At 38.7% G+C, this 14417-nt stretch overlaps 1 protein-coding gene across 5 annotated transcripts in view; it reads right to left on the bottom strand.

Moving 5' to 3' along the window:
• OSBPL3 (oxysterol binding protein like 3) overlaps positions 1-14417 on the bottom strand; it is an 85920-nt gene that overhangs the window by 46182 nt on the left and 25321 nt on the right. The gene's annotated exons all lie outside the window — the stretch shown is intronic.

The following is a 14417-nucleotide window of genomic DNA, read 5'->3' as shown; positions in this document are numbered from 1 at the left end:
GGGTGATGCTTTCCAAAACTTGAGGTGGCTGCATTGTGTATCACTTCAAATTTTATTGTCTCAGGCAAAGAATTCACAATTATGAAGAGTCCAAGAACAACCACTGAGGAAGGTAAGGAAGTTTCCACAGAGAGAAGAGAGATTTCATTGCCAGAACAGGGAGGCACTACTTCACAATGCCCTTGCTTGCACTGTGAATAGTCCTGAGCTGGGATCACTGATTATTGACGTTTGTCACTCATTCTTTCTTGAAGACGCTTAAATACTATTCTGAGAGAACCAGTAATTTCAGATCCCTAGTAAAACATTTTGTGCGTTTTAAGAATTCATTTTCCTTAAAAAAAAACCCAAACAACAACAACAAAAAAAAAAAAAAAAAAAAACCAAAAACAAACAAAAAAACCCCCAAAACAAACCCGAAAAACCCACATCAAAATCCACAGAGACAGAACACAAACTTAAAACCAGGTGCTATATTTAAGATGAAGACAACACTCTGCAGCAGAAAACCCCTCTCCCTGCTGCTGTAGTTTGAAGCATTCAGCTTTTGAACAGAGACCTTTTCCAATCTACAGTGCTTTCTGGCAATATAGTTTGCTGTAACATTTCAATCAACATGCCCTCTTTTCACCTGAAACACAATCTCTCTTTATGGCATTTACTTTACCTAGTCAAAAACACTCTGTTACCTCCAGAGCAAATCTGTGATACAGCCTCCACAAGTGAGGTGAGAAAGGAACTCTCCTGGGGTTCTTCCAGGAGTGAAGGTGAGTCAGCTTGGTAAATATTCCAAGAACCAGCAGAGAGCTACAAAGACAGTGAGCACAATGAAGGCCAAAAAACCCAGAACAGCAATGTGATAGCAAGGTCTGTGTGATTTGGGCCCAACAGATGGACCTTAAACTGAAATTATGACTGAGATTAGGAGTAGTGCATTTTGGAGAAGGTATGGTCACTTTCTGTCTGGAAGACAAATTTGTGTGGCATTTCATTAAGAACTAATACTCTAAGCAGACTTAGATTTTTTTTTTTTTTTAAAAGCAGGTTAGAAGCATCTCAGGTTTTTAACTATGGAGTAAATATAAAGGATTAACTTTCTTCCTTACTTGCAAGCTCCATTTAGCAAAGCAGTTTAATGGTAACATCTGTATTAACAAGCAGAGGTCAAACACTCTCAACAGGAACAGAAACACTCTTCCTGCAAACTCATTGTTCAAATACCACCTTGAAACCAGACAGCAAGTGCTTTACTTTGGGACACACTTTGCTCAGATAAAATCCTGTTACCTTCCCTGCTCTGTGTTCAGAATGAGCACCTTCAGCTTTCATTGGTGACTATCTGGCATTTTGGCAGTGATTGGCAGAGTTCATGGCAAGAAACAGGCTCTAATTTGCAGCAAAATGCACTGAAAATTACTGCCATCAGTACTTTGTGGGTATATCTCCTAGACACACTAGGTTTAAGATATACGATGCCCTTTGCCTGTTTGAACACACAGCACAATAGTTGTGATGTCCTGGAAATGTCAAGTAAGTCAAAAAAATCCTAGAGGTCTCTTGGACTTCAACACAGAGAGAAGCCATATCATTATAGGAATATTTCTATCATCACGTTTCTGGTGTGGAGTCTAAATGAACTAAAGGTTTGGCTACATTAATGTTTTAGGACAGAGCAGAGGGCTACTTCCTCTCCAGATCTCCTGTAATAACTAGGTTTGCACTGCAGGGCAGTCTTGGAACATGGGAACTGAATCCCTTTTGGATTAAATATACTCCAGGACTGCATCCAGCGCTCAAAGCATTGAGTCCATAACACCAGAATAATGCTAGTCCTGACTAGTCTTATCCAGGGGCTGATGTTAGGTCTTCACCTTTACCTGACTGACAACAAGAATCCACTTTTACTGCACTGCTCTACTTGCTAACATTGACGTCAGAGAGGCACAGACTTACACCACCTAAGAAAGTACTTAAGATCTCCTAGGGCAATGTCATTTGTCCTTCTGGAATCAAAAAGAGGGAGATGGGCACGTTTCCAGAATTCAAATGAGCTGAAGATGACTCACTACCTAACAAGAGGTCCTTGAACATGGAGCAGGAGACAGGTGAGGTAAATCTGGCAGAGTGCACCTGAAGTATTTTGTCAGTCTACTTCTAAAGTTGGGCTTTTAAATTTTCCTTTATTCCTTCAAATTAATTACTGCATGGGCTGAAGGAAAGGCTTTTCTTACCAGTCCTGAAGAATACACGAGTGAAAAATGTATTCTCTCTCCAAAGTGCTTTATTCTATTGGTGTTTCCCAGTAATTTAACTTCTTGAGACTTCCAGATTTGAACATGAAAAAGTGTATGTGAATAATGATCCCTCATCTCCTCTGTAAAAACTGCTGCATATTCCAGCAACAAGTCTGTGCTCCTTTTTAAAAATTCTCTTCAAGTTTAGAAAAGAAAAAAGAAAACTCAGGCTGCCCTTCAACAATAACTCACTTTTCTTTCAGGAAAGTGAGAAAACACTGATCCCGCATCCCAACTTGACTGGCTTTCAGCAGCAGTGACTGGGCCTCTCTCTAAGGTAAATGATATTTTACATTACCTGTGGAAATTAAGGCCACCAGGTATAAGAGCAATTACAACTTTAAAGAAAGCATAAAAAGTAGTGTTATGCTAGCAAAGGGAAGATTGCAACTACAATTGATTTTTAAAGTCTTCATGATCCAACTGCTTCAGATTCATTACAACTTGCTCTTTTCCATGCCACAGGATGGCCTCAGAATGCATTTACTCCCACATGTCTCTGGAGTACACAGTGCTACTTACTTCAGTCTACTCCAAAAAGACAACTCAAAGGTGTGAGGCTGAGGCAAATCCAAATAAATTTAGGACAGTAATTTTCACAAGTGCTAAGTATTGGCCTAATTCTTTTCTATAAAGTCAACAACTGCAAAAGTAGGCCAAGAGTATCTCTGCAAATGACCTCACCAGGTGCATTTTGAAGAATTAAGAATACATGAGTATCAAATATTATTACCTAGAGCTATTAAACCATAAGACAATAAACAGCACTTATCTCTACTTGTCATCTGCTACTAAGAGCCTTATCATTCTACATCAATTAAAGCTAATGTAAACACATGATAATATGTAAAACAGGAATACTTTTCTTTTCAAAAAGTACCATCCCAGGTTGTCCGCAAACCTTTAAATTGCACAGGTTCAAAGCAGCCTTGCAGTACCGTTTCATCTCTCACAACTCTAAAAACAATAAGCTTATAGCAAACTCAAAGATTTTTCACATCTCACCAAAAGAAGGGAAGTGAAATTCAGAAAAAAATTATGTATAACTTCAGTTTAAAAAAAAAAAATCAACATTATGCAATTATTTTTGCTACCGTTCTGGAAGAAAATAAAGCCTTAATAGCTGCTACAAAGCTGATTCAGCAGTGAAGGAACACTGTAGATACTCTGAGAAGCAAAACTGGAAGTGTACATCTCATTCTGTAGTCAATTAAGGTTTTTTGAATAGAAGAACAGAAACAACATAAAGCCTGATAACAGTCAGGTGGATACAGCAAGCATGGAACTGAGCAATCCAAATCAGAGTTGCAAGCAACACTGAGTGACTTTCACAGAATTTAAAAAGACTTTGTGCTGAAACCTTTGCTCTGCAGCTATTATTAAATTACATTCACTCACATCTGCCTGGATAAACAAAGCAATAGTCTTTTCCTAATATTGCTTTCATGTCTCTGTTATAGTTCAATTTGCCAGCTTTAATCTATCCCAGTGTCTCATCTGGCTCAAAATAGGAAAGAATTATTTATAGGCTACAGATACACCATGTACAACTATTGGAGATGTCTTTTCAAGGCAGGTATTCGCTGTTCCTCAATTACCATAAGATTCACACTATTGAAGGTCAAAGCACATAAATCCTGTTGTTACTAGCTAGTTCCTTTACTAAACAAAACTTGCAGAAACAAACAAAGTAGTTTAAAACAACTCTTACTGGTAGGCTATTAAACCTATCTTTGAAAGCAAAAGTTCAAACAGCTTAGGGAGACTAACAATAACAGGAAGCATTTCAGAACTGACTTCCATCAGATAGGTGCTCGCCCAAATCACCACCTCTCTCGAGCAGATGTTTTCATCAGCCATGAAAAACTACTACTCTGAAGTAGTCTGTGATGCAAAGAAACAATTCCATCTAGCCTGCTTGCTTAAGGAGGCCATTGTAGCAATTAAATCATGCTATGTCAGTGACCCAAAAGAGGAAAATTTAGTTCAAAGAAAACTCTCCTAATTGTCTAATCAAGAGAGGCAGACAGAGAGGGAAAGGGGAAAAGCTAGACAAACAACAACCATACTGCATTTAATAACAGATTGTTTATCATGTATAAAGTTCATCACTCGATGAAAGAAAATCCCCTATGTTCCAGCACACAGAAAGCAAAAGAAACCCAAACAAACTCACAAAACCAGAAAACAAACCACAAAACTAAACCCCAGAAACAATCCAGTGGAATACAACCCAAGAAAGACATCAAAGAACAAACATGCTTCGATGTCAAGTCTAACTAGACTCTCCTGAAGCAAAGCAAATGTTTGCTGTTTCACTAACCCCTGTGGCAGATAATTAATCCTTACATTAGAAAAATCTTATATAAATTTAGAAATAGGTCATTCAGCATCCTGAAATATGAGTACATATAAAAATACCACCTCTTCCTCACATCCACCACAGAAACTGACTATAATACTGCACACGACATGATTCATTTAAAATGCATACTCCTGACACTGTTTCCATCCCCCCAGGAGATCTGTGATAGATTGCACTTGTATAAAGAACCCAAAATTACTGGCTATATAAACTAGATAGATATGTTAAAAGTCTTGGTGACTAGTGACAGAGAAAATATACACAGTAATGACAGTATTTTTACAGTAATTAGTCAGCTCTCGTAGTATCTTTTCCACTCAACTTTCAATCACCACTGAGAATCATAACTAACAGGTCTAATCTAGCTCACAGTCAGGTCCTAAATAATTAATATTCTTCTTCTCTCCCTAGCCCTTTCAGAAAGAGTCTTGCCTAGGGCTTGCCTGGCAGCGCAGGGCTCACTAGCATGACTGAGAGGTGGCCCCACATGCCCCTTCCAGCTCTTGGCAGGACTGAACACTCGACTGATAAGCCAAAAGCTGGGGGACCACAAGAAACAGTGTGTGACCCAGTAACAGAGGGGTCCACAGTCTCTGTGCTGGGAGGGTGGAGCAGAAAACAACAGCTCCTGAGCTGTGATCAAACCCTAGGCCAGGAGCGGGTACACCGCATACAGCAGGGCCAGCGAGGTAGACAGTCCTCCCTCTGCTCCAAGAACAAAGCAGCAGCAGGCCTGTGTGCGCTGAAGTGCTGTTCAGCTAGAGAAAACCTTACAAAAGGTGATCAGGCAATAGAAGACAGAGAGACAAGCTTATTATCGTTTTCAGTAAGGAAAATTACAGGCACATGGTATCATTTTACAGTCTGTACTAAAAACCTTGGAGAGGCCCATCTCTTAGTGATAACATCCCTGAGTGGGAAACATTTGGCAGGAGCTTGGTTGTCTTTCATTTTTCTGCTCTTACTACTTAAAGCTTTGCTTTGTTCACTAAAACAAAGACACTTCCCTGTGCCCCAAGGCTTACTCCTTTTCAAAACTGCAGTCATTATTGCTAAAGTGTTACTGAAATACACACTGTTTGTTTTCGTGGATTCAGTTTTGATAGGCACAATGTTAGTTCTGGAAATATCTGTCAGTCTGCCAGCATGTAGTAATTCAAGATCTTAAGACAGAACTGCCTGCACATCAAGAAAAAGACATCAATTTTCTGTCAAATCACTGAAGGCATCGGTGTAACTTTAAATCAGACTGGCTCTCTGTGACCTGATGAACTGCAAAATGCTGTGAGATGCATAAATCTATCAAGGCTGACATAAAACAATATATGTTATTAAACCAGCTGACATAGTTGGTGTAACTATGGAGAAAGAAACCCAAACCCAGTCATCTCCGGTTTCTTGTAGAACAGCGAATAAAAATACTGGAATAGTTTTGGTGGCCCTGGAAGGCCCTCACCGAAGTCTGAAGAAAAATACCATGAGGGTGGTACGAACAGCAAACACAACACGGGTTCTTTATCTCATGCAAGAGAGTTAGACATGTTCATTAAAGAGTGGCAGGATCCAACAAACCTGCTTTGTCCTCTTTAATGTACTGTTTTACCTTTCACACTTTGGAATCATCTACTTCTTTAAAAAAAAAAGAAAAAAACAACAAACAAAAAACCCATCACCAAACCAAACAAACAAAAATTTTGATCCCTCTCACAGATATTTGTTTTTCCATGATACACTGGCATTGTCATTTGTCTTTTGTATGTCACTAATTTCTAAAAGAAAAAAAAATACAAAGGAAACAGTGCTTCCCTTTCAGAATGTTAATATTTGTCCGTTGTAAGCAGGCCTATTACCTCAAAATTTAAATCTTATTTAATAACTGTGGTAACAAGATTCAGTTCTTCCTAGGATGCATAGAAATTCATTTACACACTTTATAAAGTGCAATGACAATGAACTGTTAAAAGGTCATATTTCTTCTTGATCCACTTAATATATCTTTAGAGGCTTCTGTCTCCAAGTCCTCTCCAGGACACCTTTTCAGTGTGCTTTACAACATTAATATTTATATATGTAGAACTACAGCTTCCTTTTAAATATTATGCAGATTATTTCCTTACAGAAGTACTTTCATATTATTAGATCTTGAAACAACAAAAGAGGTGTGTGGTGTTCTGAACAAGGGCAGCTAGTTGTTAGCAGATCAGTGTTAACTCTAACACCACCTTAGGTGAGGGGCCACTAATTTCTTAACACTGTATTTCTAAACAAGCAATGTGCAAACATCAAAACTTTAGAAATGCATTGTAGAAAATAGTTACATATAAAGTATCCTTAGGACACTTAGTACTACAAGTGGTATTTTTATTATTAAAGCCAAAAGGTAGGAGTTTGCTAATTCCAGGTTTTCAAGAAAAATAAAAAAAAAAAAAACCCAAAAGCTAACATGAAGGAAATAAGTATACACAGAACCACAGAAACATCAAATGGCTTAGGCTTGAAGGGACCTTAAAGATCATCTAGTTCCAACCCCCCTGCCACGAACAGGGACATCTTCCACTAGACCAGGCTGCTCAGAGCTTCATCCAGCCTGGCCTTAAACATTTCCAGGCTTGGAACACACAGAGTTTCTCTGGGCAACTGTGCCAGTGCCTCACCACCTTCACAGTAAAGAATTTCTTCTTAATATCTAATCTAAAACTCTCACAGAAATGTGTTCATTTCAAATACAAATTAAAAATGTTAAAGCTTTAGCAGGAGCTCCTCCAGGACAGACACGATGAGGCCTGCAGCTGTCCTTTTGCCTGGAAACACACATCACCCACGTTCATGTATGCAGGTGACAGGAACCATGAGTCACAGATGCACACAGTGAACTACTCTTGGAAGATTCTGCTGGTCTTAAATCCATTCATATTTATGATCGTAATGAACACCTTGACAATGGGAACCAGGAAAGAGGTTCCATGGATCGAGTTTTCTGCAACGTTATCTTCACGGTACAGGATAAAGATGAACTGAAAGAGACCTAGAAGCAGAGAGATGGGAGATGTGGGAATCCAGATTGTAAATCTGAATGACTACATGCAATGTTTTGCCTAATTAACAAGAAATGGGAAAGTATCAATCACAATAGCTGGGTCAGACAAAAAAAAGATGCAGGCCAGAAGTGAGGGTCTCTGGTTAAAAGGGTAGCTCTTGAACAGGAAAGAACCATAAAAGGGACCCTCTCCCCACCTCAAATGATACAATCCCACCATCACGTCCTCAAGTTCTGAAATGCTGGAGGGGAAGACAAATCCAGCTAGGGTTACCACAGGAGCTCAACTTGGACAGAACTGGTAAAGGAACTTTTGCCCTTGAAAAGGGAAGAAACTAAACACAAAGCTGCAGAAGTAGCACCTATGTTTGGGGCGATCAGAAGGTCCATCTCAGAGTGAGTGACTTCATGTCAGATCTTGCCCTGCCTCTGCCTAGCTACAAGGGTACAAAATCTAAAAGCAAGTTCAGAGATTGGCCACAAAAAGAAAGCCGTGAATAACGTAACTCTACTACAGACAGCCCAGAACAAGGAAGACCTAAAGAGTTTTTAATGCAGTAAGTTTGCTTATACAAGTCTACTACAATATGACATCCCAATGTAGAAATATGGCCTGCATCCAGCAATAGAGCTCAGAGTTAATATAAAGCTGCTGAGAACCTTTATGGGTCTCAGTAGCAGCTCAGTTCCTCCACTGACAGGCTAGAACTCAAATTCATATTCATTTTCAAAGCTGCCAAAGTAATTGAAGAAATTCTTGCTCCCAAGCAATTTGTTACTGTCCTTTCCTGCAGATCAGTTCACCAGCCAAAAAATAAATACATTAAAAAAACAAAACAAAACAAAAAAACCAAAAAAAACCCCACCAAACACATGAGCCCTGCCTGATCCACTTCAGTGGAGCAGCATTTGTCACGGTGACTAGTTCACATACTTTGCTTTGGGATGGTCATCACTAGCTGGTGGTCAAAAAAGTGGAAGCAGTTTCAATTGATCCAGACAGTTCTGGAAAAGATACTCTGTCCCTAATCTTACATTTAGATTCAGGTTAGTGCAAGCTAGCAGCTATCTATCTGAATTTAATCAAAAACAAATGAAATGCCCCGTGATTAAAAAAAGCTTTAGCTACGCTCTCATTCTCAAGTACTTTTAGAGGTTTAAAAGATGGAAGGTTTTAATTAGGATGCCTCAGCAGTATGAGAGAATGAATAATTTACAAAGAACTTGATCAGACCTCAGTGAAAGGGCGGTACAATTAAACTATTCATATTTTTTATTTCTAATGAGTATATAATTTTTTAGTTCAGCTCCAGTCACTGCAAGCAGGCCACAGAGATGGCAGACAACAATGTGAAGAGTTTTATAGTGTGTACAATCCAACATCTCAGTTGCTTCATAGCATTCTTGAGGTTGGTTATACTTGAACAGCAACTAACAAGCTGGATTTTAACTATAGGCTATAAAACCAGCAATAAACAGAAGTTTTTAAAAGTGATGTAGGTTCCCCTTAAACAGCTTAGTATTAAAAGAGTTCCACCAGTCTTTGCCTTCTCTCTCTACTCTCCTTCCAATCCCTCATCAGTTTTGTGTTAGTTTTTAAACTGCTGGCATATGGCACTGGCTTTGCTAGACCATGAGGACTTCCAACACCAAAAAAAAAAAAAAAAAAAAAATCAAAGCTGTGGTTAATTACATACAGTGCATAAAATGAATTCTGAAAATACTTAAGTCTTATTTCATATAACTCTCTTGATGAATTTCTGAAAAGAAAAATAGAACAAAGCAATTTCTTGGAGGAAGACACAAAAAGGTTTGGGGTTTTTTATTTAAAAATGTCTAAAATGACTAAAGTAACATATGAAGTTGCAGGAAACATAATACTGAAAACTATTTTCTTAACAGATGGCACTCACGCCTACTTCACCCATGCTGACCTACATATTTTTTCCTTAACTTTTACTAATATTAATCTTTCACTGAATGTGTTTTTTACAATTTTGCTACCAAGTGATACTTTTAGCATTAAAGGTTTGAGAAACTTATTCAAGAATATATTTTTAACATTATGAAATATAGAATGCATAAAGGAGGAAAACACCTTTACAAAGTTCAGGACATAAAATTGCACTTTTGACAGAAAGTTGTCTTCTCACAGGCTGTTCAATATTGAAACTCTATGCACAAAGTTTTCATCCAGTCTTGACTGGAAAACATGACATTTGCAGACATTAAAGCATTGCCATAACTCATACTGTCTTCTAGAAAAAAATACACCTGTGCAATACAGGCAGTTAAAACAGAACCATTGGATTTCATTCTTTTGTTCTATGTGTTTAATTGTGAAAAGGTAGAAAAATTAAATGTATGTAGAAAATGAGGAGCTGGAGGAGAAATGTGGAAAAAAATTTACAGTGAATGGTGATTTAAGTAAAAAACCACTAAGATTTCCATATAAAAATGCACCCAATTATTTCTCCTAACATGTTATACTGTTTTTGAGATCACATCATACAATATGTCCAAAACACCAAAGATCTTTAGTGTTGTTACACCAAAATAACAAGGATTTACATGGAACATCACATTAAAAATAAATCTTGGAATGACCAATGGCAGTTGGAAGGATGACATTTGGAGAAGTTACATTATCAGTATTTGCAGTTTAACAGTCTTTTCTGTACTCAAAAAATAAGAGAATCAGTCCACTGTCTGTTCTAGCAGCAAACAAACAAGGTGGCTGTGGGAGCTGGCAGTGCCCCAGCTCCTATTTCAGACTCTTCTCAAACATGCTGACTCACCTGACTGCTCACCAGCCCCATGATATTCCTCATTATAATGATCTTCCAGAGTAGGACACTCACACTAACAGTGAGAATAATAAAAGAGGTGTTGTTGAAACTATTCCCATATGGTTCCCAGAGTAAACAGCAAAAAATTGTTCTCTAGAGTGATAGGGTGATCACTGCTTCAAGTCAGTACTGAACTATAAAATGCAGTGACAAAACGAGCAGGATCTCCTGCCACCCACCAGCATCATTTGCATCACAAGACATGATTTTGGGGATGGATTATCATGCTGAATGGGTATCACACTTTCGAAAGGTGAAAGAAAACACAGTACACAACATAAAACATTTCTTGAGGACCTGGTGCTGTATTCCACCTGGTCATTTTGGTCAATTGAATTAAAATGCTACTAGAGCCACATGCCAGTTAATTTATGAAGTGCACACATAAAAATGTAAATAATTTATATTTGTGTCAAATACAAAAAAGTTATTGAATTACTTGGAGAAAAAGACTCTGATCCCTCTCCTTATGTTTTTCTCCTTTTAGCACATTAGGTTTTTGAATAAGGATTTTGAAAATGGGACAAATGGTAGTCACATGCCAGGCTCTGAACAGCATCCAGTGAAAACTGATTGCATCTTCGTGCTTCCCAAAACACCCACCCTTAAAGTGAAGTTCATTTAGACCCAAAACTGCAGTAAAAGTTTTCATACCTCACATTTTTCTTTCACATAAATGATACCATTTCCAGACATACAAATTTTGACCTATTACCAATTGCCAATCTATTCAGAATTTCATTATTATTCCCAAAATTGGAATGTAAATTTGCTTCTACTCCCTATGGCATGCAGCAACTAATTTTGAAAAGTCTGTCATTTGTTCTTACAGATTGTCCATACAAATCCAGCATACAGTGCTTTAAAATAATTAAAGCTTCCAATAAATGCTGCTGCCTTGTGCAGAGGAATCTTCGTATTGATTTTGCCTGGGGACTTCACAAATTGCTCAAACAGAATTCACATCTCCTTTTACCAGTCTGAACAGCTCAGTTTCTCTCTGTCTTCCTCCCTGCCCCATTCCCCATGCCTGAGATACTTTTCTAGAGCTAGATGAGGACATGGAAAAAGCATGAGGCATTTAGAAGTTAAAACCAGCAGCTTAACCACTTTACACAGTAGATCTAAGAAGCTTAAACTCACCAACAAGTGCAGAAATTGTCAAGTTGGATGTTATGCATTAAGCATGAGAAACACATGTGACAAATGCATTACTTCCCATGTGAACACAATGATTCTCAGCTAATGTATCTAAATTAAGTCACACATTAGTTATGTCTGAACAGAACAGAGTGACAATTAACATTTTGTACATAAACAACCACTGGTTTTTTAGATTCAGAACCACTTCAGAGATGCTGCAGGCCTGACTTTTCTCCAGCTGAGCAAGCAGAAAGACATTATTTCAACAATATTAATGAGCCTTCATTTCCCCATGGACAGAAACTGGGTATTTCACAGGTAGCAAATCAAATAAATCAGGTGAAAGCAATCAGTCCAAACTGAGTTGCCACAATTTATCCAAAACCATTAAACAGTCTTCTATTTGATCTTCCCTGTAACATACTGAACCAGAACTTCTTTGCTACCGCTAACTTGCATAAATAAGTAGCAACAATGCTAGTTTTCACAATCCTTTCAGAGCACTCTGAAATTCAAACATATGCAGACATAGGAATATTTTTGCGATAGAAATAAAATATTCTTTATAAACACATCTTCCTTATGCTGCACTATCATGCTACCCCTTGTTCAGTGCAGTCTAATGAGAGGAATTTTACTAATTGTCATTTGTGGCAGTAGCAGCTTGATGCCACAAGGCCAAAAGGCAATTAAAGGTCACTGCCTATTAGATTACACCAGACTCATGGCAGCACATCTGGAAGCCAAGGCAGAAGCCCCTGAGCTCTGACTCACTGCAGAGACTCAGAGATCTGGACACTTCACTCGGCACCAGCATGGCTGGGCCTTCTGAGCTGGCCCCTGTACTCAGATCAAACAGTCTGCAACCTGCCTCAGGTGGCCTGCAGCTTTCCTCTCTACTGAATACACCTTCAGCAGCTCTATTCCATTCATCAGGCTAGGAACTTCTGCTGCACTTTCCATGGCAAACCCCATAATTCTTGCCGGTCATAAAACTTTCATTTCCAATATCCTTCATTTCCGAAGTATAGGCATATTGATATTCATGTTTTCTATATATTCATCTGAAGTGATACTAGCACCTTGTTCAAGTGTTAATGATCCCTTTTTAATCAAGTCTTAATATGCATATTTATTTTTTCTATAACAATGACTTTATGTTTTAAATGGACACATATCAAGCACATTACAGATTTCTGGGCTGTAAGTTAAATGAAATGTGATGCACGGTTATGCAACTGAAAAAACCATGGATTTATCTTCCCACAGGTGAGAACTGAATCACAGAATATTCTGAGTTGGAAGGGACCCACAAGGATCACTGAGTCCAACTCTTCAGTGAATAGCCTGTACAGCACAGCTGGAGCATCCCACACAGAGCCACACATCCAGGTAAAAGATGGTAGTAGTGGTTCCTTATTTCTCACAAGATACTATTAAAAGGGCCTCCAGCTTAAAGCCAAAATCCCACTTCAGAAGTATTCCTCAAACTCTGTGACCCCACAGGGGATGCACACTGGAGCAGTTCATGATAAACTACAGCCCATGCGAAGGACTCATGTTGGAGGAATTCATGGAGGAGTGTCTCACGTGAGAGGGACCCCACACTGGAGCAGGGCAAGAGAGTGAAGAGTCTTTCCCTGAGGAGAAAAGAGCAGCAGAGGCAATGTGTGATGATGTGACTATAGCCCTCATTCCCCAACCCCTGTTCCACTGGGAGGAAGGAAGCAGATTTGGAGATTGAGCCCAGAAAGAAGGGAGGGGTGAAGGGAAGGTGTTCTAAGACTTGGGTTTATTTCTCATTACCCTATATTTGACTGGTAATAAATTAAATTAATTTCCCTCAGTCAAGACTGTTTTGCCCATGACAGCAATTGCTGAGCGATCTCTCTGTGTCCTTATCTTGACCCATGAGTCTTTCATTATATTTTCTCTGCCCCATGCAGCTGAGGGGAGTGACTGAGTGGCTTAGGTGGGCACCCGGTGTCCAACCAGGGTCAACCAACCACAATATCCATTGTGGCAGTCCCTGCACCCTGCTTACCTGCACTTCTTCACCAGGGACTTCGCAAATACAGGACAGATTGAGATTTCACAACTCGCAGGGGAAGCTAGCTGCAGCAGGAGATGCTGAATCATGCCCTTAACAGCTGTTACTTAGCTATCACCACTTCTTAATTAGTGGTTTCTTTTAGATTTCCTCAATAGCTATATGGCACCAAAAAAACCCCACAAAACAACAAAAAAAAGGAAAAAAAGCCAACCCAACAAACAAAAACCCCAGACAATTCAAGTTCAAAACATAAACCATATGTAAAAAGGTTAAAGGTGAAGTACAAACTAAAATTTGACAAGATAGAACAAACAGCCAACTACGGGCACAGAAAATGTTTATTTTATACTATCCTCATGACAAATCAAAATCCATTGAAAAGCTCTAGATTCTGCAGCCTGTCTCACTCTACAGAGTGGAAAATCCAATTTCCTTTGGAGTCCCAAAGCTTGAGTTAAACAATGAATGATTTTTCTATTTCTCCTGAAGCAAAGGTTTTCCCTCAAAAGCTGCTGGCCAGATGCTGAATGGTATTAAGGGTGAAACTATAAACTATCTTTTCTTAGGGTACATTTTACTTTGCTAACCACTTGTTACTATCATTTTGTCCAGTTGTGGCAAAAATAAAAGCAGGCAGGGAGTGACACATGACTCATCACAATGTGTTAAAAACAAC

Source organism: Corvus kubaryi, unplaced genomic scaffold (genome assembly GCF_017639235.1).
Source record: "Corvus kubaryi isolate FWS band 111438036 unplaced genomic scaffold, C.kubaryi_AGA036_p1.0 37398, whole genome shotgun sequence".
Classification (NCBI taxonomy): domain Eukaryota; kingdom Metazoa; phylum Chordata; class Aves; order Passeriformes; family Corvidae; genus Corvus; species Corvus kubaryi.
Note: the sequence above shows the minus strand (reverse complement) of the source record. Positions and strands in the feature narration are given on the sequence as shown.